Genomic DNA, 26,572 nt, shown 5'->3' with positions numbered 1-26,572 from the left:
TGTAGCTTTAAATCAGATGATTGAATTTTGACTTCTTTAAGCCAATTTGGAAGCCAGTCTAATCTGTCTGATAAGACCAAGGCTCCTGATGTGGAGTCGAGTTTAAATTCCCTTTTGTAGCCTTGAACTTCCAACTCCATCGACCAGAACTGTGTTTTGGCTTCTTTAATCTCCCCTATGAAATCATCAGGTTGGACAGGTATATCTCCACTTCTTGGACCTCAAGATGACTAGGAACATATTCTGATTTTCTCCCCTTGAATGTTGTTCTTAATGCAGAATTTACAAATTTTTAATTCTGTTCAAATTTACAAAACTGCTTAAAACTGCCACAGAGAATATATTCAGCATCCACTGCTGGCAGTCTTCATAAAGAAACATAGAAACTAGGAGCAGGAGTAGTCCATTCGGCCCTTTGCGCCTGCTCTGCATTTATTATGATCATGGCTGATCATCCAACTCAATAGCCTGCTCCCGCTTTCTCCCCTTACCCTTTGATCCCTTTCGCCCCAAGAGCTATATCTAACTCCTTGAAAACATAGTCTCAACTACTTTCTGTGGTAACGAATTCCACAGGCTAACCACTCTCTGGGTGAAGAAATTTCTTCTCATCTCAGTACTAAATGGTCTACCCCATATCCTCAGACTGTGACCCCTGGTTCTGGACGCCCCACACCATCGGGAACATCCTTCCTGTATCTACCCTGTTAGTCCTGTTAGAATTTTATAGGTTTCTATGAGATCCCCCTTCATTCTTCTGAACTCCAATGAATATAATCCTAATCGACTCAATCTCTCCTTATATGTCAGTCCCGCCATTCCAGGAATGAATCAGGTAAACCTTTGCTGCACTCCCTCTATAGCAAGTACATCCTTCCTCAGATAAGGAGACCAAAACTGCACACAATATTCCAGGTGTGGTCTCAGCAAGGCCCTGTACAATTGCAGAAACACATCCCTGTTCGTGTACTCGAATCCTTTGGTTATGAAGGCCAACATACCATTTGCCTTCTTTACCGCCTGCTGTACCTGCATGCTTACCTTCAGCGACTGGTGTACAAGGACACCCAGGTCTCGTTGCACATTCCCCCCTCTCAACTTATAGCCATTCAGATAATAATCTGCCTTCCTGTTTTTGCTACCAAAATGGATAACCCCACATTTATCCACATTATACTGCATCTGCCATGCATTTGCCCACTCACTCAGCTTGTCCAAATCACACTGAAACATCTCTGCATCCTCCTCACAACTCACCCTCCCACCCAGCTTTGTGTCATCTGCAAATTTGGAGATATTACATTTAATTCCCTCACCTAAATCATTAATATATATTGTGAATAACTGGGGTCCCAGCACCGATTCCTGTGGTACCCCACTAGTCACTGCCTGCCATTCAGAAAAAGACCCGCTTATTCCCACTCTTTGTTTCCTGTCTGCCAACCAGTTTTCTATCCATCTCAATACACTATCCCTAATCCCATGTGCTTTAATTTTACATGCCAATCTCCTATGTGGGACTTTGTCTAAAGCCTTCTGAAAGTCCAAATAAACCACATCCACTGGCTCCTCCTCAACTTTACTAGTTACATCCTCATAAAATTCCAGTAGATTTGTCAAGCATGATTTCCCTTTCATAAATCCATGCTGACTCTGACCGATTCTGCCACTGTTTTCCACGTGCTCAGCTATTAAATGTTTTATAATGGACTCTAGAATTTTCCCCACTACTGAGGTCAGGCTGACTGATCTATAATTCCCTGCTTTCACTCTGCCTCACTTTTTAAATAGTGGGGTTACATTAGCTACCCCCCAATCTGTAGGAACTGTTCCAGAGTCTATAGAATCTCGGAAGATGACCACCAATGCATCCACTATTTCTAGGGCCGCTTCCTTAAGTACTCTGTGATGTAGATTATCAGGGCCTGGGGATTTATCGGCCTTCAATCCCATCAATTTCCCCAGCACCATTTTTCTACTAATACTGATTTCTTTGAGTTCCTCCCTCTTACTAAACCCTGTGTTCCCCAACATTTCTGATATGTCACGCCAGTGCTGTTTGCCCTGCATCTGGAGCACCTGACTGTAGATCGAAGAGTTCTCCCTGCCCCCTTGCTGATTTTGGTAGGCTTTTTCATGGAGATTTCAGTGGGCAAGGCCGCTGGCCTTGGGCCTACCTATTTGACCTCACAAACCTCGATGTTGCCTCGATTTACACCCCGATTTTGACATCTCAACTTGGTCTGCCTGGTGATCTGTTCAGCTTTTTCTAGGAACAGGTCCTATTTTGATTGTTACATCTGGACAGTGTGTTGTTGAGGACGCTGACTACATCACAATCTCTAATCATTTTATGTTTTAAAGCTCCATAACAGCAGGCACTTGCCAACCAATATAGATCATTAATGAAAGAATCAATGGACTCCCTGGCCTTTGGGGTCTCTGATTGAATTTTGCTCTTTCTGTAACCAAATTATCTTTGGGGCTCAAGTATTTCTTGAAAGCTTCCATCACCTTATCGTATGATGCCAAAGCTTCCTCGGTGCCTTGCTGCGTGAAGACATCATCTGCTATGGTTCCCATAGCATATTAAAATATAGAGACCTGGTGTTTCTGAGGTTATAACCCCAAAGCTGTTTGATACCTTTTGAACTGTGTGTTCTGGAACTCCTATTACTGTCCTTGCTATGGACATTTGATGTGTTGGAAAGGCTTTGAAAGGGATAGCGGCTGCTTAGTGGCTAGCAACATTGTGTATTTTACACTGTCCCCTTACCACAGTTCATTTTGGGTCTGATCTTCATTGTTGCAAAGTCAATTTTCTTCCTGCACTAGTTGTCACTTGTGTGTCACTGATATGTGCCACCAGTTTGCTAGGCTGAGGCCTCCAGCACTGTCATTATGTTTCAATGTCTTTCTATGTTGTTGCCACGCGTTAGTGAGGTTTTACATTCAGCATTTTCCCTTCTTACTGAACCTTAAGAGGCTTTGCTTCCTTTTTGACAAACTTGACATAGTCAGTTTGGTTAACTTTAAACCTTTAAACATCATTAATATCACCATGATCTCATTCACATATTCATTAACACATTACATGATTGAGTGACAATTTTCAGAAGAAATTCAAAGGCACCATTGGCAAATATAGCTGGCATATTTAGAAAGCCTCATTTGTAAGTCTAGATTTCCGATCTTAATACACATGACACTTCAAAAATGAATGGATTACCATCAGTGTTATAATCACAAAACTCTAAACCCTCTTTAATAAGCTCATTTGAAATATTACAACAAATCACATAGAATCTACAGCACAGAAACTGCCAGTTCAGATAACTGGTATGTGCTGTGTTTATGGTCCATCCCACCCAACTTCATCTAACCCTATCAGTAAACTCTTCCAATCCTTTCTCCTCTTGTCTTCTCATGTCCAGGAAATATTTTCAACTACAGCAGCATTAAATGCCCACTTAAGGGCCTCAATTAAGCCATGGGTGTGCAGCCCACCCATTGCCTTGCCCACTGCCTGTTAACTTATGGTGAGGGCAGGGGCAGGTGGACCAGGAGGGGCACATTACCAATGGCACGATGCCCGAATTCATTAGTCCACCCAGCTGTTTTCCCACCCATAAGACCACAAGACATAGGAGCAGAAATTAGGCCATTTGGCCCATCAAGTCTGCTCCACCATTCAATCATAGCTGATAAGTTTCTCAACCCCATTGTCCTACCTTCTCCCTGTAACCTTTGATCCCCTTACCAATCAAGAACCTATCTATCTCGTTTTTAAATATACTCAATGGCCTGGCCTCCACAGCCTTCTGTGGCAATGAATTCCATTGATTCACCACTCTCTGGCTAAAGAAGTTTCTCCTCATCTCTATTCTAAAAGGTCTTCCCTTTACTTTGAGGCTGTGCCCTCAGGTCCGAGTCTCTCCTACTAATGGAAACATCTTCCCCACGTCCACTCTATCCAGGCCTTTCAGTATTCTGTAAGTTTCAATCAGATCCCCCCTCATCCTTCTAAACTCCATCGAGTATAGACCCAGAGTCCTCAAACATTCCTCATATGTTAAGCCTTTCATTCCTGGGATCGTTCTCGTGAACCTCCTCTGGACCTTCTCCAGGGCCAACACATCCTTTCTGAGATACGGTGTGCAAAATTGCTCATAATATTCTAAATGTGGTCTGACCAGAGCCTTATAAAGCCTCAGCAGCACATCCCTGTTTTTATATTCTAGTCCTCTCGAAAAAAATGCCAACATTGCATTTGCCTTCCTAACTACTGACTCAACCTGCAAGTTAGCCTTAAGAGAATCCTGGACTAGGACTCCCAAGTTCCTTTGCACTCCAGATTTCTGAATTCTTTCCCCATTTAGAAAATAGTCTATGCCTCTATTCTTCCTACCAAAGTACATGACCTCACACTTCCCCACGTTGAATTCCATCTACCACTTCTTTGCCCATTCTCCTAACCTGTCCAAATCCTTCTGCAGCCTTCACGCCTCCTCAATACTACCTGTCCCTCCACCTATCTTTGTATCATCTGCAAACTTAGCCATTAAGCCCTCAGTTCCTTCATCCAGATCATTAATGTATAAAGTGAAAAGTGTGGTCCCAACACTAACCCCTGCAGAACTCCACTAGTCACCGACCGCCATCCTGAGAAGGACCCCCTTATCCCCACTCTCTGCCTCCTGCCAGACAGCCAATCAGCCATGCTAGTACCTTGCCTCTAACACCATGGGCTCTTATCTTACTAAGCAGCCTCCTGTGCGGCACCTTTTCAAAGGCCTTCTGGAAGTTCAAGTAGATAACATCCATTGGCTCTCCTTTGTCTAACCTACTCATTACCTCCTCAAAGAATTCTAACAGATTTGTCAGGCATGACTTCCCCTTGATGAAACCATGCTGACTTTGCCCTATTTGACCATGCACTTCCAAGTATTCTGAAATCTCATCCTTAATAATGGACTCTAAAATCTTACCAATGACCGAGGTCAGGCTAATCAGCCTGATTTCCCATCTTTTGCCTCACTCCCTTCTTAAACAGAAAAGTTACATTAGCGATTTTCCAGTCCTCCAGGACCCTCCCTGACTACAGTGAATCCTGAAAGATCACCACTAATGCCTCCACTATCTCTTCAGCTATCTCCTTCAGAATGCAGGGGTGTAATCCATCTGGTTCAGGTGATTTATCCACCTTCAGAACTTGCAGTTTTCCTAGCACCTTCTCCTTGGTAATGGCCACCATACTCACCTCTGCCCCAACTCTCTTGAACTTTGGGGACGTTACTTGTGTCTTCCACTGTGAAGACTGATGCAAAGTATCTATTCAGTTCCTCCGACATTTCTTTGTTCCTCACTACTACTTCTCCAGTGTCATTATCCAGCAGCCCAATGTCCACTTTTGCTTCTCTCATACCCTTTATATATCTAAAAAAACTCTTGCAATCTTCGTTTATATCACTGGCTAGTTTACCCTCATATTTAATCTTCTCCCTCCTTATTTCTTTTTTAGTTGTCCTCTGTTGTGCTTTGTAAGCTTCCCAATCCCCTGGTTTCCCACTGCTCTTCGCCGCATTGTATTCTTTCTCTTTAGCTTTTATGCTGTCCCTGACTTCCCTTGTCAGCCATGGTTGCCTCGTCCTCCCTTTAGTATGCTTCTTCTTCCTAGGGATGAATTTATGCTGTCTCCCAAATTACTCCCAGAAACTCCTGCCATTGCTGTTCCACTCTCTTTTCTGCTAGGCTCATCTCCCAGTCAATTCTGGCCAACTCATCCCTCATGCCTCTGTAGTTGCCTTTATTCATCTGTAATACCGTTACATCTGATTCCAGCTTTTTCCGCTCAAATTGCAGGGTAAATTCTATTATATTATGGTCACTTGCTCTAAGGTTCCTTCACCTTAAGCTCCCTTACCAAATCTGCCTCATTACACATCACTAAATCTAGAATTGCCTGTTCCCTGGTGGGATCCACCACAAGCTGCTCCAAAAAGCCATCTTGTAGACATTCCACAAATTCCTTTTCTTGGGATCCACTACCAACCTGATTTTCCTAGTCTACCTGCATATTGAAATCCCCCATGTTCACAGCAACATTGCCTTTCTTACACACCTTTTCTATCTCCTGATGTATCTTGTGCCTCACATCCTGACTACTATTCGGAGGCCTGTACATAATTCCCATTATGGTTTTTTTTACCTTTGCGGTTCCTCAACTCTACCCATACAGATTCTATATCATCTGACCCAGGTCATTTCTTGCTATTGATTTAATTTCATTCCTTATTAATAAAGCAACCCCACCCCCTCTGCCAACCTGCCTATCTTTTCGATAGGATGTATATCCTTGGATATTTAACTCCCAGTACTGATCCCCTTGCAGCCATGTCTCTGTGATGCCCATCACATCATACCTGCCAATTGTAATCTGCGCCACAAGCTCATTTACCTTATTTTGTATACTGCGTGCATTCAGATACAACGCCTTCAGTCCTGTATTTCCCATCCCTTTTCTCATTGTCGTCCCTTTATCTGATGTGCTTGAAGTTAGATTCCTAGCCCTTTCCAAGCACTCTGTCCTATTTTGTGTTCTGGAGACTTTAATAGCCTCTCCTAGGCTCTCCTTTCTTTTCATTTTTTTCATAATTTTCCATGAAGTTGAATCCACCCCCCCTCATCCTCACACGCTAACCTGCTGCTTTGTTTCCCATTAGTCATACTTGCAGGTGTCCTGCAAAATTCAGCATGGTATTAAATTTCAAAAGGACATAGGTAGCCTGGTGGATTGGGCAGACTCTTGGCAGATACAATTGAATGCAGGAAAGTGTGAAGTAATTCATCCTGTAGGAGAACGAGGAGAGGCAGTACAAAATAAAGGATACAATTCTAAAGGAGGTGCAGCAGCTGAGGGACCTGGGCTTATACAAGCACAAATCATTGAAGGTGGAGGGGCAGGTTCAGAAATTAGTTAATAAAGCATAGGGTACCTGGGCTTTATAAATAGGGGAATAGTGTACAAAAGCAAGGAAGTTATGATAAACCTGCAAACACTGGTTTGGTCTCAACTGGAGGATTGTGTCCAGCTCTGGGCATCACACTATATGAAGGATGTGAAGGCATTAGAGAGGGTGCAGCAAAGATTCACAAGAATGATTTCAGGGATGAGGAACCTCCGTTACATTGATTGGAGAAGCTGGGACTGTTTTTCTTGGAGAAGAGAGGTTTGAGAGGAGATTTAATAGCAGTGTTCAAATTCTTGAGGTAGCGAGGAGATAGCAAGAAACTGTTCCCATTAGTGAAAGGATCAAGAAACAGAGGATACAGTTTTAAGATGATTGTAAAAGAAGCAACAATGACATGAGCTGTTAGGATCTGGAATGCACTGCCTGAAATTGTTTTGGAGGCAGAATTCAATTGTGACTTTCAAAATGGAATTAGATCATTATCTGAAGAAAAAAGATTTGCAGGGCAAATAAGGGCAAAAGGTGGGGAGTAATGTGATTAGATGAGGTGCTCTTATGGAAATGGGTAGAATGGCTTTGTTTTGTGCTGTAACCATTATCTTTGATTCTATAATTCTATGTCCTTATCAAGCTACTCCTAACTACCTACTCCATCCTATTAGCTTCAACTGCTTGATGTGATAGCAAGTTTCACATTCTCTGGGGAAAAGGGTTTCTCCTGAATTCTTAATTAGATACATTAGTAACTATGTTATATTTATGCCCTACTTTTGGAATCCACCACAAGGAAGGTGTAAGGTTAATGCAATGGATTTATTTGTAGGTCTTAAATGAGACTTTGGGCGGAATCATTCCAGATTTGCACTTAAGTGCAGTAGAGTATTTGGTTACCATTATGTTTGCAACCTATTGAAGCTACTTTAGAAGCAATACTCACTATCTTGTAAAATTTGCAGATGGAAAAATTCTGCTTCTCAGTGAAAAAGACAGACAAACTATGTACACTAATTAATGCACACTAACTGATGTACAATAACTGGATGATGTTGAATGCTCAGTGTCGCATGACAATGACAGTTTTTTTGTTCACTTATGCTCTCACCTTATTAATAATAGTGTAACTGTCCATTCACTTTCCTTATTTGTGGAGTTTTAATCTCACTGTGCACTTTAATGGTTTTTAAGCTTTCTGCTGCTGCATCTGGTTGAGTCTGGGATATTTTCAAAGAACTCATCATTTTTAATGTAAATTTTACAACAATTTCTATATTACCATTTCCTTATCTAGTGTCTTCTTTCAGCCTCCATTTTCCACATCTATTTCCAGATTGAAAACATACATTTCTTGTAAGCCTTCTGGATCCTGCTGATGTTAATCTATTCATGCAAAAAGTGGCTTACATTTTGGACTTAAACGTTAAATGTTTTAATTTTAATGTATGTATGGAAGGCTAAGACATTCATATCAGACCCATCAACCCTGTCTATTGTAAGGAATAGAAATCTTTTTTGACACATTTTTTAAGCTGGATATTTAACAGTGTTAAACTAATTTTAACATTAAAGTCTGCAAAACCAGACTATGCTACCAAGAAGCAACAAGAGACATTGTATAGTTAAAAGTAGACATCTGAGTAAAAGACAGAACAAAAATAAAAATACCTGAAAAAAACTCAGCAGGTCTGGCAGCATCTGCGGAGAGGAACACAGTTAACGTTTCGAGTCCTTATGACTCTTCAACAGCACTAAGTAAAAATAGAAAAGAGGTTAAATATAAGCTGGTTTAAGGGGGGCTGGGGAGGCGGGGTAGAGCTGGATAGAGGGCCAGTGATAGGTGGAGATAACCAAAAGATGTCATAGACAAAAGGACAAAGAGGTGCTGAAGGTGGTGATATTATCTAAGGAATGTGCTAATTAAGGATGGAAAGCAGGACAAGCAAGGTACAGATAGCCCTAGTGGGGGTGAGGTGGGGTGAAGGGAAGGGATCGAAATAGGCTAAAAGATAGAGATAAAACAATGGATGGAAATACATTTAAAAATAATGGAAATAGGTGGGAAGAGAAAAATCTATTTAAGTTATTGGAAAAAAAGGGGGGGATCGGAAAGGGGGTGGGAATGGAGGACAGAGTTCATGATCTAAAATTGTTGAACTCAATATTCAGTCTGGAAGGCTGTAAAGTGCCTAGTCGGAAGATGAGGTGCTGTTCCTCCAGTTTGTGTTGAGCTTCACTGGAACAATGCAGCAGGCCAAGGATGGACATGTGGGCATGAGAGCAGGGTGGAGTGTTGAAATGGCAAGCGACGGGGAGCTCTAGGTTATGCTTGCGGACAGACCGAAGGTGTTCTGCAAAGCGGTCACCCAGTTTGCATTTGGTCTCGCCAATGCAGAGGAAACCACATTGGGAGCAACGAATGCAGTAGACTAAATTGCGGGAAGTGCAAGTGAATGTCGCTTCACTTGAAAGGAGTGTTTGGGCCCTTGGACGGTGAGGAGAGAGGAAGTAAAGGGGCAGGTGTTGCGCCTTCTGCGGTTGTATGGGAAGGTGCCATGGGAGGGGGTTGAGGTGTAGGGGGTGATGGAGGAGTTGACCAGGGTGTCCTGGAAGGAACGATCCCTGCAGAATGCCACCAGGGGGGTTGAAGGGAAGATGTGTTTGGTGGTGGCATCATGCTGGAGTTGGTGGAAATGGCGGAGGATGATCCTTTGAATGTGGAGGCTGGTGGGGTGATAAGTGAGGACAAGGGGTTCCCTATCATGGTTCTGGGAGGGAGAGGAAAGTGTGAGGGCAGATGCGCGGGAGATGGGCCGGACACGGTTGAGGGCCCTGTCAACCACCGTGGGTGGAAAACCTTGGTTAATGAAGAAGGAAGACATGTCAGAGGAACTGTTTTTGAAAGTGGCATCATCAGAACAGATGTGTCAGAGGCGAAGCAATGTCCAGCTAAAGAAAGATTTAAACAGCCCCCTTCACTTTAGAGCAGAATCACCACCTAAACTCAAACTGTTTTCTGTTTCTCTGTCTCTGTGGGCCCCCTGTTGCTAGGCAACAGCATAGTTTTCCCTACTTTGTTTCAACTTCCCTAAAGTTGAAACACAGCTGTCCACTTTAAGGGTTGTAAACCTCATTAAAATGAAGGTACACAAACAAACCCACAGACTTGCTGACTCCAGTAAAAGACAGGCCTTGATGAGGTTACAGAGAGCTCAATGGGTCTCGTCAATAAACAATCATTCAGACTCAAAATGTTAACTGTGCTCCTTTCCGCAGATGCTGTCCGACCTGCTGAGTTTTTCCAGGTACTTTTGTTTTTGTTTTGGACTTCCAGCATCCGCAGTTTTTTGCTTTTATCATTATCAGAAAACCTGCCAGCTAGATGGTTGAGATTTGATCAATCTGATCAATGTGGTCTTCACATGATGAAATTTACAGCAAGGATGTTGAAGCATGTATGCTTTAACTTTTAAACAAAAAAAAAGATCATCTAAGGCTATCATCAATAGATCAATGAGGCCCTGGTGATATCACATCCTGTCTACCATTGAAAGGAAAATGATGTAAAAAAAGTTGTTGTTAGATGAGAGTTAGTTTTAAGAAAGTTATCTTTGTGTTGGTGGGTGTTAGGAATAAGCTATATCTTTAACTTTAAATTTTAGTTTTAAGTTTAAGTTTAATTTATTTTTTTGTTTGTGTGTTAGAAAGGTGAAGCTGGGATTTTGGTTTCATTTCAGAGTGCAGTCAGCAAGTCTGTGGGTTTGTTTGTGTACCTTCATTTTAATGAGGTTTACAACCCTTGAAGTGGAGAGCTGTGTTTCAAAGGGGGTTAGTAGTTTAGGGAAGTTAAAACAAAGTTGGGAAAACTATGTTGTTGCCTAGCAACAGGGGGCCCACAGAGACAGAAAACAGTTTGAGTTTAGTTGGTGATTCTGCTCTAAAGTGAAGGGGGCTGTTTAAGTCTCTCTTTAGCTGGACATTGCTGAGGAAAATAAGTCTAAGAATCTTATATGAGTTGCTCTAAAGTTAAAGTAACAGTGAATGTTGAGTGAGTTCTGGATCAACAGAGATACCAAGTTGTCAGCAGTCACTGGGAGAGGGAACTACAGGGAGCAGGTCCTCAAGGAAAAGGTGGAAGGTCCCAAGAAGATCTTTAAGTTAAGTCAAAGAACAAGATCAGGAAAATGGAACAAGATCTTGTTCAGTGAAGTTAAAGTAAGGAGCAGAGGAAAATATTCCAAATTAAAGAGCAAAAGCAGAGGGGTGTAGAATCAAAGTGGGCTTGTGAGAAGCCAGAAGATCCAAGGAGACAGCCAAAAGTTGGTGACTGCTTACTATGGGCATGTGAAGCAGTGGTATTCTATTGGCATGGCTGAGTATCTGAGAGAGAGTGCATGAAAGGCGAAGCTTGAATACATATGGCAATCCAGGGGAGAGGAATATCGGAAGGAGAGGTTAAAACTCTGGAGATGGGTCCTTGTAGAAGATGACTAAGTGAAAGTGTTGTTTGGCAGAAGATTCCAAGGTGAGTACTTCGAACGTTGAGATTGGAAACCCGCAGGAGAAAGTCTGAGTTTAATGGCTCACAGTGTGACAAGCGCTTGGGGGGAGTTAATGAGAGATTCATGGCAACTGCTTTGGGTGGCATCTGTCACTTGATCTTGGATGTGTGTTTGACCACAGGTTGCCTATTGGGTTAAAGGACTGTATACTTACAGTGAACATTAGAGTGTAAGATAGGTTTGTAAATTGTTTTATTCTTACAAATCTGTATATATCTGTAAATGTATGGTTGTGTGAGAAGGAGTGGTGTAATCTTTTCTTGTTTAATAAATGTTTTATCTTTTGTTAAAAGTACATCAGTAACTCTGTGACTCTGTTCAGGGGCTGCCCTCTATGTTTCTAGACAATAAGTAAAAGTTAGCATCTATCAAACTAGGTTCCACCCTGGGATCTGACTTGATCAGCTGGGGTCATAACATTGTTACTGTTATAATGTTACTGTAGACAAGAAGCAAACCTGACTAATCATGGAAGGAGGGCAGCAACCAAAGGAGTCAATCAACTTTAGAAGAATATTAGCTCTGTGCTTAGAACCAGATATTGAAAGGGAGCCCAATACATTGCCAGAAGAATATTTAAGAGAGCCAGCTCATCGTTGGAGGAATATTTAAGAAAGCCTGACTTTCATTAAAAGAATATTTAAGCGAGCCTGATCCATCCGGATAGGAAGGATATCTACAATCAGAAGAGATTTACCACTCTGGGATGATTGTATGACCATTTACTTCGAACATATTTGGGCATTGTATTGCTGGAACATCTTTAATGCTAAGAGTAAACTAAGAGAGATATATTGCCAGGCTGTAACACTTGAACTGCTATGAGAGTTCAGACTTGGATAGAATAATAGTGACACTGGCAAAGGTACAGGATTATAAAATTCTCAAACTAATTTTATAGAGGTATGTTTCAAAATTAGAAGGATGTGAATAGCACACTGCTAGCTGATGAACAGGCAAATAACATCACGCAGGACCCATCAATGAAAAACAAAACTTACAAACTATGTTATTTCAATTCAATTATATCTTCATTTTATAAATACCCCACAGAACCTGAATCCTCCCAATCCACTTGGTGTTTTACCTTTTAAACTACAGGGCAACTGGCCTCTTTCCACCAGCTCCCTGTCTTATTTTAAACTATGAGATCAAAGGTTTACACATCCTATTGCCTGGATGATACACACAAAGCTGAATCTTCCACACAGTCCCCAGCTTTGCCCTTCAGTTTAACCCCCAGAAAAAAAACTACTGGTCTCTTTTACCCAGGCGTTCTTTACTTCAACCATAGAAAACTGGCACTTCCCAATCCAGCTCTCTGTTCGCTGAGCAATGCTTACAATGTCCTCAACCCTGTTCAGCTCTGAAGCACTGAGCAGACTCCTGGGGTAAAAATCGTAACTTCTGACATGTTCACCAACATCTGGATATAAAGTATTGGACAAAGGAAAGGTATATCATTCTTATATTTCTCTGTACATGTGTTCAAAACTGTGCCAATCAGCGATTGGTTACTTCCTACATTGTCAGCTCTATGACTGGTCATACTGTGATGTCACCGCTCATAGACAGAGTCCCTATGAAGTGTTTCAAAATGTAGTTTTTGACTGTTACAAGACTCCCAAAGAGGCCTGGCAATCCATATGGTTAATAAGTATTATCCAGGTGTGCATATCTTCTGTCATCTGCACTGTTTCAAGGTTCCTCGCTCCTCTGACCACAATGGTAACCTATGAGGCCAGAAAATGTTGCAAAATTTCCTCAATGACGTTCATCCTGTCAGTGTCTTGATAATCATTGGTACCATTGGCATGCTTCCTGGCCACTAATGATGATAGGCTCTTGGTCATTTTATTACCTACATCCTGTCTTAAGGATGCATTTCTGTTTAAATGTTTTGTGGTACAGGTGAATTGATCAGGTTTTCCTTACTATATTTTCACTCCCTTAATCTTTGTGTTCCCACAAAGTTCAAGCCAGCAAAATGGCCAATTTAACTTAATCTCACTATGCCCGATGTGCATTCTCACAGCATAACAGATATAATTGTAGTCATAATGTGCATCTGAAAATTGATCAGTTACATCATCATTTCAGGCTTTTACATCCACATTACAGGTATACCAAAAAGGGCATTGTATTGCCAGGTACACTAAGAAGAGTTCATACTCTGTTTGAAACCTATAACTTTGCATGTGTTTGTATGTGTGTGTAAGCGACACTATTGATGCAGGCGCTATGGTCTTTCTTTGAAACTGCTTAGGACATTTATTGTATGTGCTACATAGTCCATAATAGAATAGAGTTTTGCATTTTGCTTGATTTAAAGCTTAATAGTTAATTCAGATATTCAAGTGTCCTCTCATTATTTCTCATAATCCCCATCGCTGAATTGTCGGGTAACTTATCAAAGGTAGAAGCTTGGGTCATACACTAGCTGTGCAGCCTCACACACCGGAAACCCATTCCCTAACAATCCTGCAGTAGGAACTGCTTTGAGATTTTGTGTGCAGAATGAACATTGTACTCAGAGCGGCACCCACCAAATGTTGCGGGTACATGACTGTCAGCTTGTTGACAGGGTGACAGCTCCTGACCCCATTACAGCCTTGGTTCAAACATGGACAAAAGAGCTGAACTGCCGAGATAAAGTGAGAATGACTGCCCTTGAAATCACGGCAACATTTGACAGAGTGTAGCATAAAGGAGCCCTAGCAAAACTGGAGTCATTGGGAAACAGGGGGTAAACCCTCTGCTGGTTAGAGTCATACCTAGCACAAAGGAAGATAATTGTGGTCATTGGAGGTCAATCATCTCAGTTTCAGGACATCACTGCAGGAGTTCCTCAGGGTGTGTCCTTGGCCCAACCATCTTCAGCTGCTTCAGCAATGCCCAACCTTTCATCATAAAGTCAGAAGTGGGGATGTTTGCTGATGATTGCTCAATGTTCAGCACCATTTGTGACTCCTCAAATAGTGAGGCAGTCCATGTGCAAATGCAGCAATACCTGGACAATATCCAGGCTTGGGCTGACAAGTGGCAAGTAACATTCGCACAACACAAGTGTCAGGCAATGGCCATCTCCAACAAGAGAGAATCCAACAAGCACCCCTTGATGTCCAATGGCATTACCATCACTGAATCCCCCCATTATCAACATCCTGGATCCGTGGGGGGGGGGTGGTGGTGTTGGGGTGGGGGGGATGTGGGGAGGTGACCATTGACCAGAAACACAACTGGACTAGCCATATAAATAATGCAGCTATGACAGCAGGTCAGAGACGATGAATCCTGCCTCGGATAACTCACCTCCTGGCTCCCCAAAGCCCGTCCATCATCTACAAGGCACAAGTCAGGAGTGTGATGGAATACTCCACACTTTGCCTGGATGAGTGCATCTCCCACAACACTCAAGAGTCTTGACAAAATCTTGCCCATCCAGAAGAAGCAGCCAGCTTGATTGGCACCACATCTTCAAACATTCACTCCTCCACTACCGACACACAGTAGCAGCAGTGTGTGCCATCTACAAGGTGCACTGCAGGAATTCACCAAGGCTGCTTCGACAGCGCCTTCCAAACCCATAACCACTACCTAGAAGGACAAGGGCAGCAGATAGATGGGAACACCATCATCTGGAAGTTCTCATCGAACTCACTCACCATCCTGACTTGGAAATATATTGCTGTTTCCCTGTCGCTGGGGCAAAATCCTGGAACTCCCTCCCTAATAGCACTGTGGGTGTACCTACGCCACATGGACTGCAGCAGTTCAAGAAGGCAGCTCACCACCACCTTCTCAAGGGCAGCTAGGGATGGGCAATAAATGTTGGCCCAGCCAGTGAAGCCCATATCCTGTGAACGAATAAAATAAACCTCTGTAGATTTTCAGTTCGCAGGAACCCAGGTACATCTTTTGAATTTACATTGGCTGTCTTCGATGGACTTGACTGCATTCTGCAAATCATTGAATAAGTCACCCTTTCCAATACTGTCCCTAATATGGTGAACAAGGTAAATTGTTAAAAGACTTGCATTTATATTTTGTCTTTCAAGACTTTAGGACACCCCAACACACTTTATAGCCAATGCAGTACATTTGAAATGTAGTGATTGTTGTAATTTAGAAAAGCAGGAGTCAATTTGCACAGAGCAGGATCTAACAAACAACATGTGAGAATGATCAGACACTCTGCTTTTAGTAGTTTTGGCTGAAGATTAATATTGCCTGAACCACAGGAGAACTGCCCTGCTCTTATTCAAGTAGTGCCGTTGGAATATTCACGTCTACCTGAGAGTGGAAACAGGACCTCAGTTTAATGTCTCGCCCAATAGGGAACACCTCCAATAACACAATACTCTTATTAAGGCACTGACACCTCATCCTGTGGGGGACTTGAACAACCTTCTGAGATATCTTGTCTTTATAGAAATCTGGCTGCATGGCCGTGTGCAGATTGCCCCTCTAAGCTATCCTCAAAAGTATGCACAACATCAGCATCTGATATGATGGCTGCGGGTGTGAGGTTGAGCGGTCTTTCTTCAGCATCATTATCTAACTACTCGTCCATCTTTTTCTCTTCTATCACTGCCTGGCAAGGATTGCTTACACCATCTGTAACTTGTTAATCAGAAGAGATGTGGGATATGAAAAGGAGGATTAAGTGTGAGCATATCATCAGCTTTGATGATTTCAGCCCCACTGCTGGCCATAGCCCCAGCAATGGCCACTTTAATGATAGGTGACCACCATCTCCTCAATGAGGCTAAAGGTATGAAGTCATACCTGTCTCCTGCTAGTTAGGTGCTGCAAACTCCAGTTATGAGTTGCCTTGTTCTCTGACAGGGAAGTGGTCAGTAAGTGCACTGCAATGACTTTGAGTATGTGACTGTCATGATTGAATAACTGGTAGTGTGTACAATCTGGGCAATGTGGTTATGAGGCTTGCTGTGGTGCACAGTGCGTGAAGATTAGGTGAAGCTATGATTGTGAGGTATAAGTCCTGATTGTTAGAGATAGTTGGTAGGTGAGCAATGGGGTTTAGTGCATTGAGCAATGTCTGAGGCTAATGGTGCAGCTGGTGGGATATGCCATTTGAAGATGCATTCACTGGCCTTGAACACTCATGTAAGGTTATTGAACTTTTTGTGGTACTGAATCCAAGTTCTCAGGGTGACCCTTGGCATTGACTGCAAACTTGCCAATGATTTTTTGAAAATCCATGTACAGCACATCCATTGCATTCCCCATACTGTCATTTCCTTAAAGAATTCTGCAAGCACATTTTTAAGCATAATTTTCATTCCTTAAATTCATGGTAGGTTGCTTCTAATTATTTTCTCTTCATCCAATATTTAGCTCCTTCATTTCTAATTGAGGATTCCAGAATTATGCCTGCCACAAATGTTGAACTAACTGGCCTTTAATTATCCACGTTAGCTGTGAAGGCACCACTTGTGGCTGCTCAAAAATCAACGGGATTGCTTCTTCTGGAGCACCCATAGTTTGCTGACAGCACCTAACTGAAGGCCAATTACTGCCCCATCAGTCTACTCTCAATCATCAGTAAAGTGATGGAAGGGGTTATCAACAGTGCTATCAAGCAACACATGCTTAGCAATAACCTGCTCACTGACACCCAGTTTGGGTTCCGCCAGGGCCACTCAGCTCCTGACTTCATTACAACCTTGGTTCATACATGGTCAAAAGAGCTGAACCCCAGAAGTGAGGTGAGAGTGACTGCCCTTGACACCAAGGCCACATTTGACAGAGTGTGACATCAAGGAGCCCTAGCTAAACTGGACTCAATGAGAATCAGGGGGAAAACTCTTTGCTGGTTGGATTCATACCCAGCACAACGGAAGATGGTTGTGGTTGTTGGAGGTCAGTCATCTCAGCTCCAGGGCATCGCTGCAGGAGTTCCTCAGGGTAGTGTCCTAGACCCAACCATCTTCAACTGATTCATCAATGACCTTCCTTCCAATCTAAGGTCAGAAGTAGGAATGTTCACTGATGATTGCACACTGTTCAGCACCATTCACAACCCCTCAGATACTGAAGCTATCCATGTCCAAATGCAGCAAACCTGGAAAATACCCAGTCTTGGGCTGACAAGTGGCAAGTAACAATCATGCCACAAAAGTGCCTGGTAATGACCATCTCCAACATGAGAGAATCCAACCATCACCCCTTGACATTCAATGTCATTATCATCACTGAATCCCCCACCATCAACATCTTGGGGGTTACCATTGAACAGAAACTGAACTGGGCTAGCCATATAAATACTGTGGCTACAAGAGCAGGTCAGAGGCTAGGAATAGTGCGATGAGTAATTCACGTCCTGAATCCCCAAAGCCTGCCCACTCTCTACAAGTCACAAGTCAAGAGTGTGATGGAATACTCCCCACTTGTCTGGATGAACCCAGGTCCCACAACACTGAGGAAGCTGGGCACCGTCCAGGACAAAGGAGCCTGCTTGATTGACACCACATCCACAAACATTCACTCCCTCCACCACCAATGCACAGTTGCAGCAGTGTGTACCATCTACAAGATGAACTGCAGGAATTCATCAAGGCTCCTTAGACATCACCTTCCAAACCCATAACCACTACCATCTAGAAGGACAAGGACAGCAGATAGTTGGGAACACCACCACCTTGAAGTTCCCCTCCAAGCCACTCACCATCCTAACTTGGAACTATATCGCCATTCCTTCACTGTCGCTGGGTCAAAATCCTGGAACTCCCTTCCTTATAGCACTGTGGGTGTACCTACACCATATCAGCTGCAGCAGTTCAAGAAGGCAGCTCACCACCAGTTTCCCAAGGGCAACTAGGATTGGGCAATAAATGCTGGCCCAGCCAGTGAAGCCCACATCTCGTGAATGGATTAAAAAAAAGCCACAGCCATCTCTTCTCTAACTTTGAATCAGTTTTGGTTGCAAGTCAACTTTTTCTCAGTTGTCTTCAGGAGTATTCCATTCTGTCTCTTTCTAAAATATAATTACTTATTAATGCGGTAACTGATTTTATGATGGATCTTCTTATGAATCACCTGTGAAATACATAGGTAATCATTTTGACAAGTGAATGATTGGATACGAGTGATAACTGCAGCTTTAACTACAAAAGTCAATGAGTAGATAACATTTCATCAAGGGAGTTTGTCAAATTGGATCCATTCAGAAATGTACTTAGATGTTGAAGAACTATCATACAGAACTGTACTTTTCAACAGGAACATTTCCTGTGTTTCCAATGTCACTGCACCACACTGAATTCAGAAATGCTATTTGACACCTATGAGAGGAAATGGGTCTTTTTCATTCCCCATTACTGAATGAAAGCATGAGGCATGTGATCTAAGCAATGCTGTCATAGATCATACAACAGCAGATTGTACAGCAACATTCAGTGAAGATTATAAATTGTATCATTCACAACAAAGTTATGACTTCCAAGATTCCTACCAAATGAGCCTATTATTTTAAATCTAAATCAAAGGCACAGGAGCCCTTCTGAAAACTCAACTGCATTTCAGAATAAGTTTTATAGATATGAAAAAATGATCAAGCCAGCATCAGTCTCAATTTACTTTGTCTGCATTGCAAGGATGCACATGAAAAGAAAGAAAGAACAATGGTCACAGCTATTAAAAATGTTTCCAACTTTAATTGAAATCTACCTCAGCCAAAGGCAAATTTCTTAAATTATAATAATTATTGTATAATATCTTCATTTTAAATTCACTGTCTCATGTTTCAGATTAGCTTCTAGTGTGAAAGTAGTTAAGGTGCTTTTAACATTTTGAATTGTCTCATTCCCATTGGCTTTTAGTTATGCTATTAATGAACGTCCTTGGCAATTATTGCTTTCTGCTTTACCCTACACCTTATAAGCTTCCTGGTATACTTCACAGTGTTTTAGTGGTCACTTTTGCTTCTGCTACAGAAGCCCCACTCCAGAGTCTTGAACACATTAAAGGCTCTTCAATGCTATATACAAAGGGAGTGCTGCACTGTCAGAGGTGCTGACTTTTGGATGAAACTTTAAACAGAGGCCTTGGCTGCCGCCTCAGGTGAACATAAAAGATCCAAAGGTGCTAGTCAAAGAAAAGCAAGAGGTCTCCAGATGTTCTGGTCAACATTTATGCCCCAGCTAACACCTGTGGCCATTTATTTAATTAATGTTTTTTGAGCTTTGCAGTGTGCAAATTGACTGCTGTGTTTCCTACATTACAGTGGTGGCTCCTATTCAAAGGTTCTTCATTGGCTACAAAGAGCTTTGGAACATCCTACGGTCACAAAAGGTATATACGAAAATACATAGGAACAGCAGTAGGCCACTTGGTCCCTCGAGCCTGCTCCATCATTCAATAAGATCATGGCTGACCTGATTGTAACCTCAAATTCACATTCCTGCCTACCCCTGATAACCATACATCCCTTGCTTATCATGAGTCTACCTACACCTGCCTTAAAAATATTTAAAGATTTTGCTTCCACCGCCTTGTGAGGAAAAGAGTTCCAAAGACTCACGACCACTTTGAAAAAAAAATCCTCAACTGTCTTAAATGGGTGACTCCTTGTTTTTAAATAGCGACCCCTAGTTCTAGATTCTCCCACTAGAGGAAACATCCTTTCCACATCCACCCTGTCAAGACTTCACAGGAATTACTTTTCTAAACTCCAGTGGATACTAGCCTCGCCTGCCCAACCTTTCCTCATGAGGCAACCCTCCCATTCCAGTTATTAGTCTTGTAAGTCTTCTCTGAACTGATTCCAATGCATTTACACCTTCCTTAAATTAGGAGACCAATACTGTACACAGTACTGCAAACCCATTGATACCTCTACCACCAATGCCCTCCATAACTGAAGCATAACCTCCCTCAATTCCCCTCACAATAAACAATAACATTCTGCTAGCTTTCATTTTTAGTTGATGTACCTACATATTAACCTTTTGTGATTCATGTACTAGGGCACCTAAATCCCTCTGCATCTCAGAGCTTTCTACCATTTGGATAATATGCTTCTTTTTTATTCTTCCTGCCAAAATGGACAATTTCTGTTTTTTCCACATTATACTCCATTTGCCAGATCTTTGCCCACTCACTAAACCTATCTATATATCTTTGTAGCCTCCTTATGTCTTCTTCACAACTTACTTTCTGACCTATCTTTGTGTCATCAGCAAATTTAGCAACCATACCTTCGGTCCATGAACCTCTGCAGTCCAAGTAGTGTAGGTACTCACGGTGCTATTAGGAGGGAGTTCACAGTGAAGTATTGGCAATATATTTCAAAGTCAGGATGGTGAGATTCTTTGAGGGGAACTTGTGGGAGGTGGTCTTCAAAGGTACCTTCTGTCCTTGACTTTCTAGGTGATTGTGATGACGCATTTGGGAACATAGAAGCAGGAGTAGGCCATTCTGCCCTTTGAGCCTGCTCCACCATTCAATACCATTACGGCTGATCATCCACTTCAATGCCTTTTCCCCACATTATCCCCATATCCCTTTATGTCTTTGGTATTTAGAACTCTGTCAATCTCTACTTTAAACATACTCAATGACTGAGCTTCCACAGCCCTCTGGTGTAGAGAATTACAGAGATTCACAACTCTCTATGTAAAAAAAACTCCTCATCTCGGTCCTAAGTGGCTTCCACCTTATTTTAAAATTGTGACCCCAGTCCCAGATTCCCCTGCCAGGGGAAACATCTTATCTGCATCGACCCTGTCTATCCCTTAAAATATTTTGTAAGTTTCAATTAGATCACCTGTCATTCTTCGAAACTCTAGGGAATACAGGCCCAATTTCCCCAATCACTATCCATAGGACAGTCCTGTTATCCCAAGAACAAGTCTGGTGAGCCGTTGTTGCAGTCTCTCTACGGTAATAATATCTTTCCCAAGCCAAGGGGACCAAAACTGCACAAAGTAGTCGAGGTGCAGCCTAACCAAGGTCCTATATCATTTCTGAATAATTTTAGAAGGTTCCTCAAATGAAGCCATATGGGTAGAAATGAAAAACAAAAAAGGAGCAGTCACATTGCTGGGAGTATACTATCGGCTCCCAAACAGTCAGAGAGAAATAGAAGAGCAGATACGTAGGCAGATTTCAGAGAAGTGTAAAAATAATAGGGTAGTAATAGTGGGAGATTTCAACTTCCCCAAAATTAACTGTGTTAATCATAGTGTGATAGTTTTAGAGGGAGCAGAATTCTTAAAATGCATCCAGGAGAGCTTTTTCAGCCAGTACGTAGAAGGTCCTACAAGAGACGGGGTGGTCCTGGACTTAATGTTGGGGAATGAAGCTAGGCAAGTGGTAGAGGTATCAATGGGGGAGCACTTTGCAGATAGTGATCATAACTCTGTTAGATTCAAGGTTGTTATGGAAAAGGAAAAGGATGGTCCAGAAATCAGAGTTCTAAATTGGAAGAAGGCGGATGTTAATAAAACCAGATATGATTTGGCCAGAGTGGACTTGGAGCAGCTACTTTTAACTAAATCTGCATCAGATCAGTGGGACTCATTCAAGAAGGAAATAGGGAGAGTACAGGGCCAACATATTCCAGTAAAGACAAAGGTTGGGACCAACAAATCCAGGGAACCCTGGATGTAGAGGGATATACAGGATTGGATAAAGAGGAAAAGGAAGGCTTATGGCAGATACCAAGGGCTCAAAACAATGGGAGCCCTAAGGAGTATAGAATGTGTAGGGGAGATCTTAAAAAGGATATTAGGAGAGCAAAAAGGGTGCATGAAATAACATTGGCAGGTAAAATAAAGGAAAATCCAAAATTATTTTACAAGTACATTAAGGGCAGGATTTTCCCGTTGACGAGCGGGGGGCAGGAAGGAGCAGGGCCCGCTCGCTGATGCGTAAAATGACGTGTGGTGATGTCGGGCAGAACTCCTGACTTCACCGCGCCCCATTTAAATTTACCAGTAGGCGGGGGCGCAGCAAAATCAGCTGTGCGCCCACCGACCTGTCAATAGCCAATTGAGGCCATTGACAGAGTCATTAAGCTAAATAATGGACCTGCCTATCCAGCCTTAAGGTTGGCAGGCAGGCTAGGAGTCCCAGCGGGAATTAGAAAAAGCATGAAACCTCATCCACGGGTGGGATGAGGTTTCATGTAGGTTTTAAAAAATGTTATTAAAGTTTTTTTTTAAATTATGGACATGTCCCAACTAATGTGACAGTGTCACATGAGGGGACATGTCAGGAATTTTTTTTTTCTATTTTTAATATTTGTGACAGAACAGCTGATCTCCCTGAGGCTGTACTTGGCCTCAAGAAGATAAATACGCTCTTTTGTGCGCATATGCAAAAGAGCACACTCTCAGGTTTAGGGATTTCCACCCCGCTGCACAGGGACCGCATAGTGCTTCTGAGTGGACATCGCACTGGGCGGGCCTTAATTGGCCTGCCCACGTAAAATGGTGCCCCGCCCCCAATTGTGGGCGCCGATCGGAGCCGCGCCTGTGCGTGCCCACAATTCAACTTTGCCCCCCGATGGGGGAAAATCCTGCCCTACAAGTAAGAGGCTAACTAGGGATAGAGTAGGGTCCATTAAGGACCATAGTGTTAATTTGTGTACGGAGCTGGAAGACGTAGGTAGGGTTCTAAATGAATACTTTGTGTCGGTGTTTACAAGTGAGAGGGACAACATGGGTATGGAAATCAGGCAGAAAGACTGTGTTATAATTAAAGAAATTAGCATAGAAAGGGAGGAGGTTCTAAGTGGTCTGGCAGGTTTAAAAGTAGATAAATATCCAGGCCAAGATGAAATGTATCCCAGGCTGTTGAGTGAGGCAAGGGAGGAGATAGCAGGGGTGCTGGCAATGATTTTCAATGTCTCTCTGGCCACAGGAGAAGTGCCAGAGGACTGGAGGACAGCCAATGTGGTACCGTTATTCAAGAAGGGGGGAAGGGATAAACCAGGGAATTACAGGCCATTTAGTCTAACCTCAGTGATGGGGAAACTATTGGAAGCAATTCTGAGGGACAAAATTAATCTACACTTGGAGAGGCAGGGATTAATCAAGGACAGTCAGCATGGTTTTGTTAAAGGGAGGACATGTCTGACCATTTTGATTGAATTTTTTGAAGAGGTGACCAGGTGTGTAGATGAGGGCAATGCATTTGACGTAGTCTAATTGAACTTCAGCAAGACTTTTGATAAGGTCCCACATGGGAGACTGATAACGAAGGTAAGAGCTTATGGGATCCAAGGCAATTTGGCAAATTGGATCCAGGATTGGCTGAGTTGCAGGAAGCAGAGGGTGATAGTCGAGGGTTGTTTTTGTGACTGGATGCCTGTGTCCAGTGGGGTACCACAGTGATCGGTGTTGGGTCCCTTGCTGTTTATGGTATATATAAACAATTTAGACTTGAATGTAGGAGGATTGATCAGTAAGTTCACAGTTGACATGAAAATTGGTGGTGTGGTAACTAGTGAGGAGGATAGCCTTAGATTACAGGAGGATATAGATGGGCTGGTCAGATGGGTTGATCGGTGGTGAATGGAATTTAATCTGGATAAGTGTGAGGTGATGCACTTGGGCAGGACAAACAAGGCACAGGAATACACGATGAATGGTAGGACCCTGGGAAGTACCGAGGATCAGAGAGACCTTGGTGTGCATGTCCACTGGTCCCTCAAAGTAGCGGGACAGGTAGATAAGGTGGTTAAGAAGGCATATGAGATACTTGCCAGGGTGTTGCCTGGGCCGGAGAGTTTTGGTTATGAGGGGAGATTGGATAGACTGGGGCAGAGGAGATTGAAAGGGGACATGATTTAGGCCTATAAAATTATGAGGGGCATAGATAGGTTAGATAGGAAGCAACATTTCCCCTTGGTAGAGGGATCAATAACCAAGGGGCATAGATTTAAGGTAAGGGGCAGGAGGTTTAGAGGTGATGTGAGGAAGAATTTTTTCACTCAGAGGATGGTGGGAGTCTGGAACCTACTGCCTGAAAGGGTGGTGGAGGCAAATACCCTCATAACATTTAAGAAGTCTTTGGATGTGTACTTGCAATGCAATAGCATACAAGGTTATGGGCCTAGTGCTGGAAAATGGGATTAAAATAGTTAGGTACTTGTTTGACCAGTGCAGAGTAGATGGGCCAAAGGGCCTTTTTCTGTGCTGTAGACCTCTATGACTCTATGGGCAGAATTTTCTGCCTGTTGGGTGGGCCCGACCCAATCTCCAGCGGGTGGGGAGCCCATCTCCTCCGGAGAAGCGGGCTCCACCGCCATTTTACATGGGTGGGCCAATTAAGGTCCGCCCAGCATGATGTACAGCGGGAAGTGCTGTGCGCTCCCTGTGCAGGCGGGTGGTGGTGGGGCGGGGGAATTCCCCAAAAGCGAGAGTGCACTCTTTCACGCATGCACATGAAAGAGCGCACATCTCCCTGAGGCTAAGTGCTGCCTCAGGGAGATCGCTTACACTCTGAAAAATATTAAAAATAGAAAAAAGAATTCCCAGTCATGTCCCCCTCATGTGACAATGTCACATGAGATGGGACATGTTCATAATTTACCTTTATTAAAATGTTTAAAACCCTACATGAAACCTCATCCCGCTGCTGGATAAAGTTTCATGTTTTCTCTATTTGCCGCTGGGGCTCCTGGCCTGCCTGCCAACCTTAAGGTTGGACGGGCAGGTCCTTTAATTCTTTTAATGATCCTGTCAATGGGCTCAGTTGGCCATTGACAGATTGGCGGGCCCACAGCTGATTTTGCTTTGGGCCCGCCTTCCTGAAAATTCACATGGTGTGGGATGACATCTGGGGTTTAGCCCGACATCATCCTGCATTATTTCACGCGTCAGCGAGCGGGCCCCACCCCCTGCTCGCCAACGGCAAAATTCTGCCCTATGACTCTAATCTTGTTGTAAAAAAATCTTTAAGGATGAATGACCATAATATGATAGAATTTTACATTATGTTTGAAAACCTGAAGCGAGGTTTGAACAAATTTGAATTGAACTGAATTGAACAAAGGAAATATGAAGGCTTGAGGGACAAATTAGCTGAGGCAGATTGGGAAAAAACATAGGTACATAGGCAATGGATAGTCTTTAAAGAATTATTACATGGTTTGTAGCAACCATACTTTCCTCCAAGGCACAAAAATGCAAAAAGAATCAGTCAACTGTGGCTAACAGCAAAAGTTAAGGATTGTATGAGATTGAAAGAAAAGACCTATAAAGTTGCCAGAAATAGAGGTAGACCTGAGGAGTGGGAGGATTTTAGAATACAGCAAAGGAGGACCAAGAAACTGATAAAGAAAGGGGGAATAGAATCTGAATGTAAACTATCAAAAAACATAAAAACAGACTGTAAAATCTTCAATAGGTACGTAAAAAAGGAGACGTTTGGCTAAATGTGGACCTATTACAGGCTAAGTCAAGAAAATTTATAATGGGGAATAGAGAAATGGCAGAGAAGCTAAATGATTAATTTGTGCCTGTCTTCACTGAGGAAGTTAAAAGAAATCGCCCAGATTTAGAGATCCAAACGACTAGAGAGAATGAGGAATTGAAGGAAATCAGTATTGGTAAGAAGGTTGTCTTGGACAAATTAATGGGACTGAAGGTTGATAAGTCCCCAGGACTTGATGTTCTACATCCCGGAGTGTTGAAAGACGTAGCTATGGAGACGGTGGATGCATTGGTGACCATTTTCCAAAATTCGAAAGATTCTGGAATTGTTCCTGCAGATTAGAAGGTAGCAAATGTCATCCCACTATTTAACAAGGGAGGGAGAGAGAGAAAATGGACAACTGTAGGCCTGTTAATCTTACAGCAGCAGTAGGGAACATGCTAGAACCTATTATAAAGGATGTGATAAATAGACGCTAGGATAATAATGATCTGATTGGACATAGTCAACATGGATTTACGTATGGGAAATCATGTTTAATGAACCATTGGAGTTTTGAGGATGTTACTAACAGAATTGATAAATGGGAGTCAGTGGATATAGTATACTTGGATGTTCTAAAGGCCTTTGATAAAATGC

The sequence above is a fragment of the Carcharodon carcharias genome, chromosome 1 (assembly GCF_017639515.1).
Source record: "Carcharodon carcharias isolate sCarCar2 chromosome 1, sCarCar2.pri, whole genome shotgun sequence".
NCBI lineage: Eukaryota > Metazoa > Chordata > Chondrichthyes > Lamniformes > Lamnidae > Carcharodon > Carcharodon carcharias.
The sequence above is the reverse complement of the archived record's forward strand: the minus strand, read 5'-3'. Positions refer to the sequence as shown.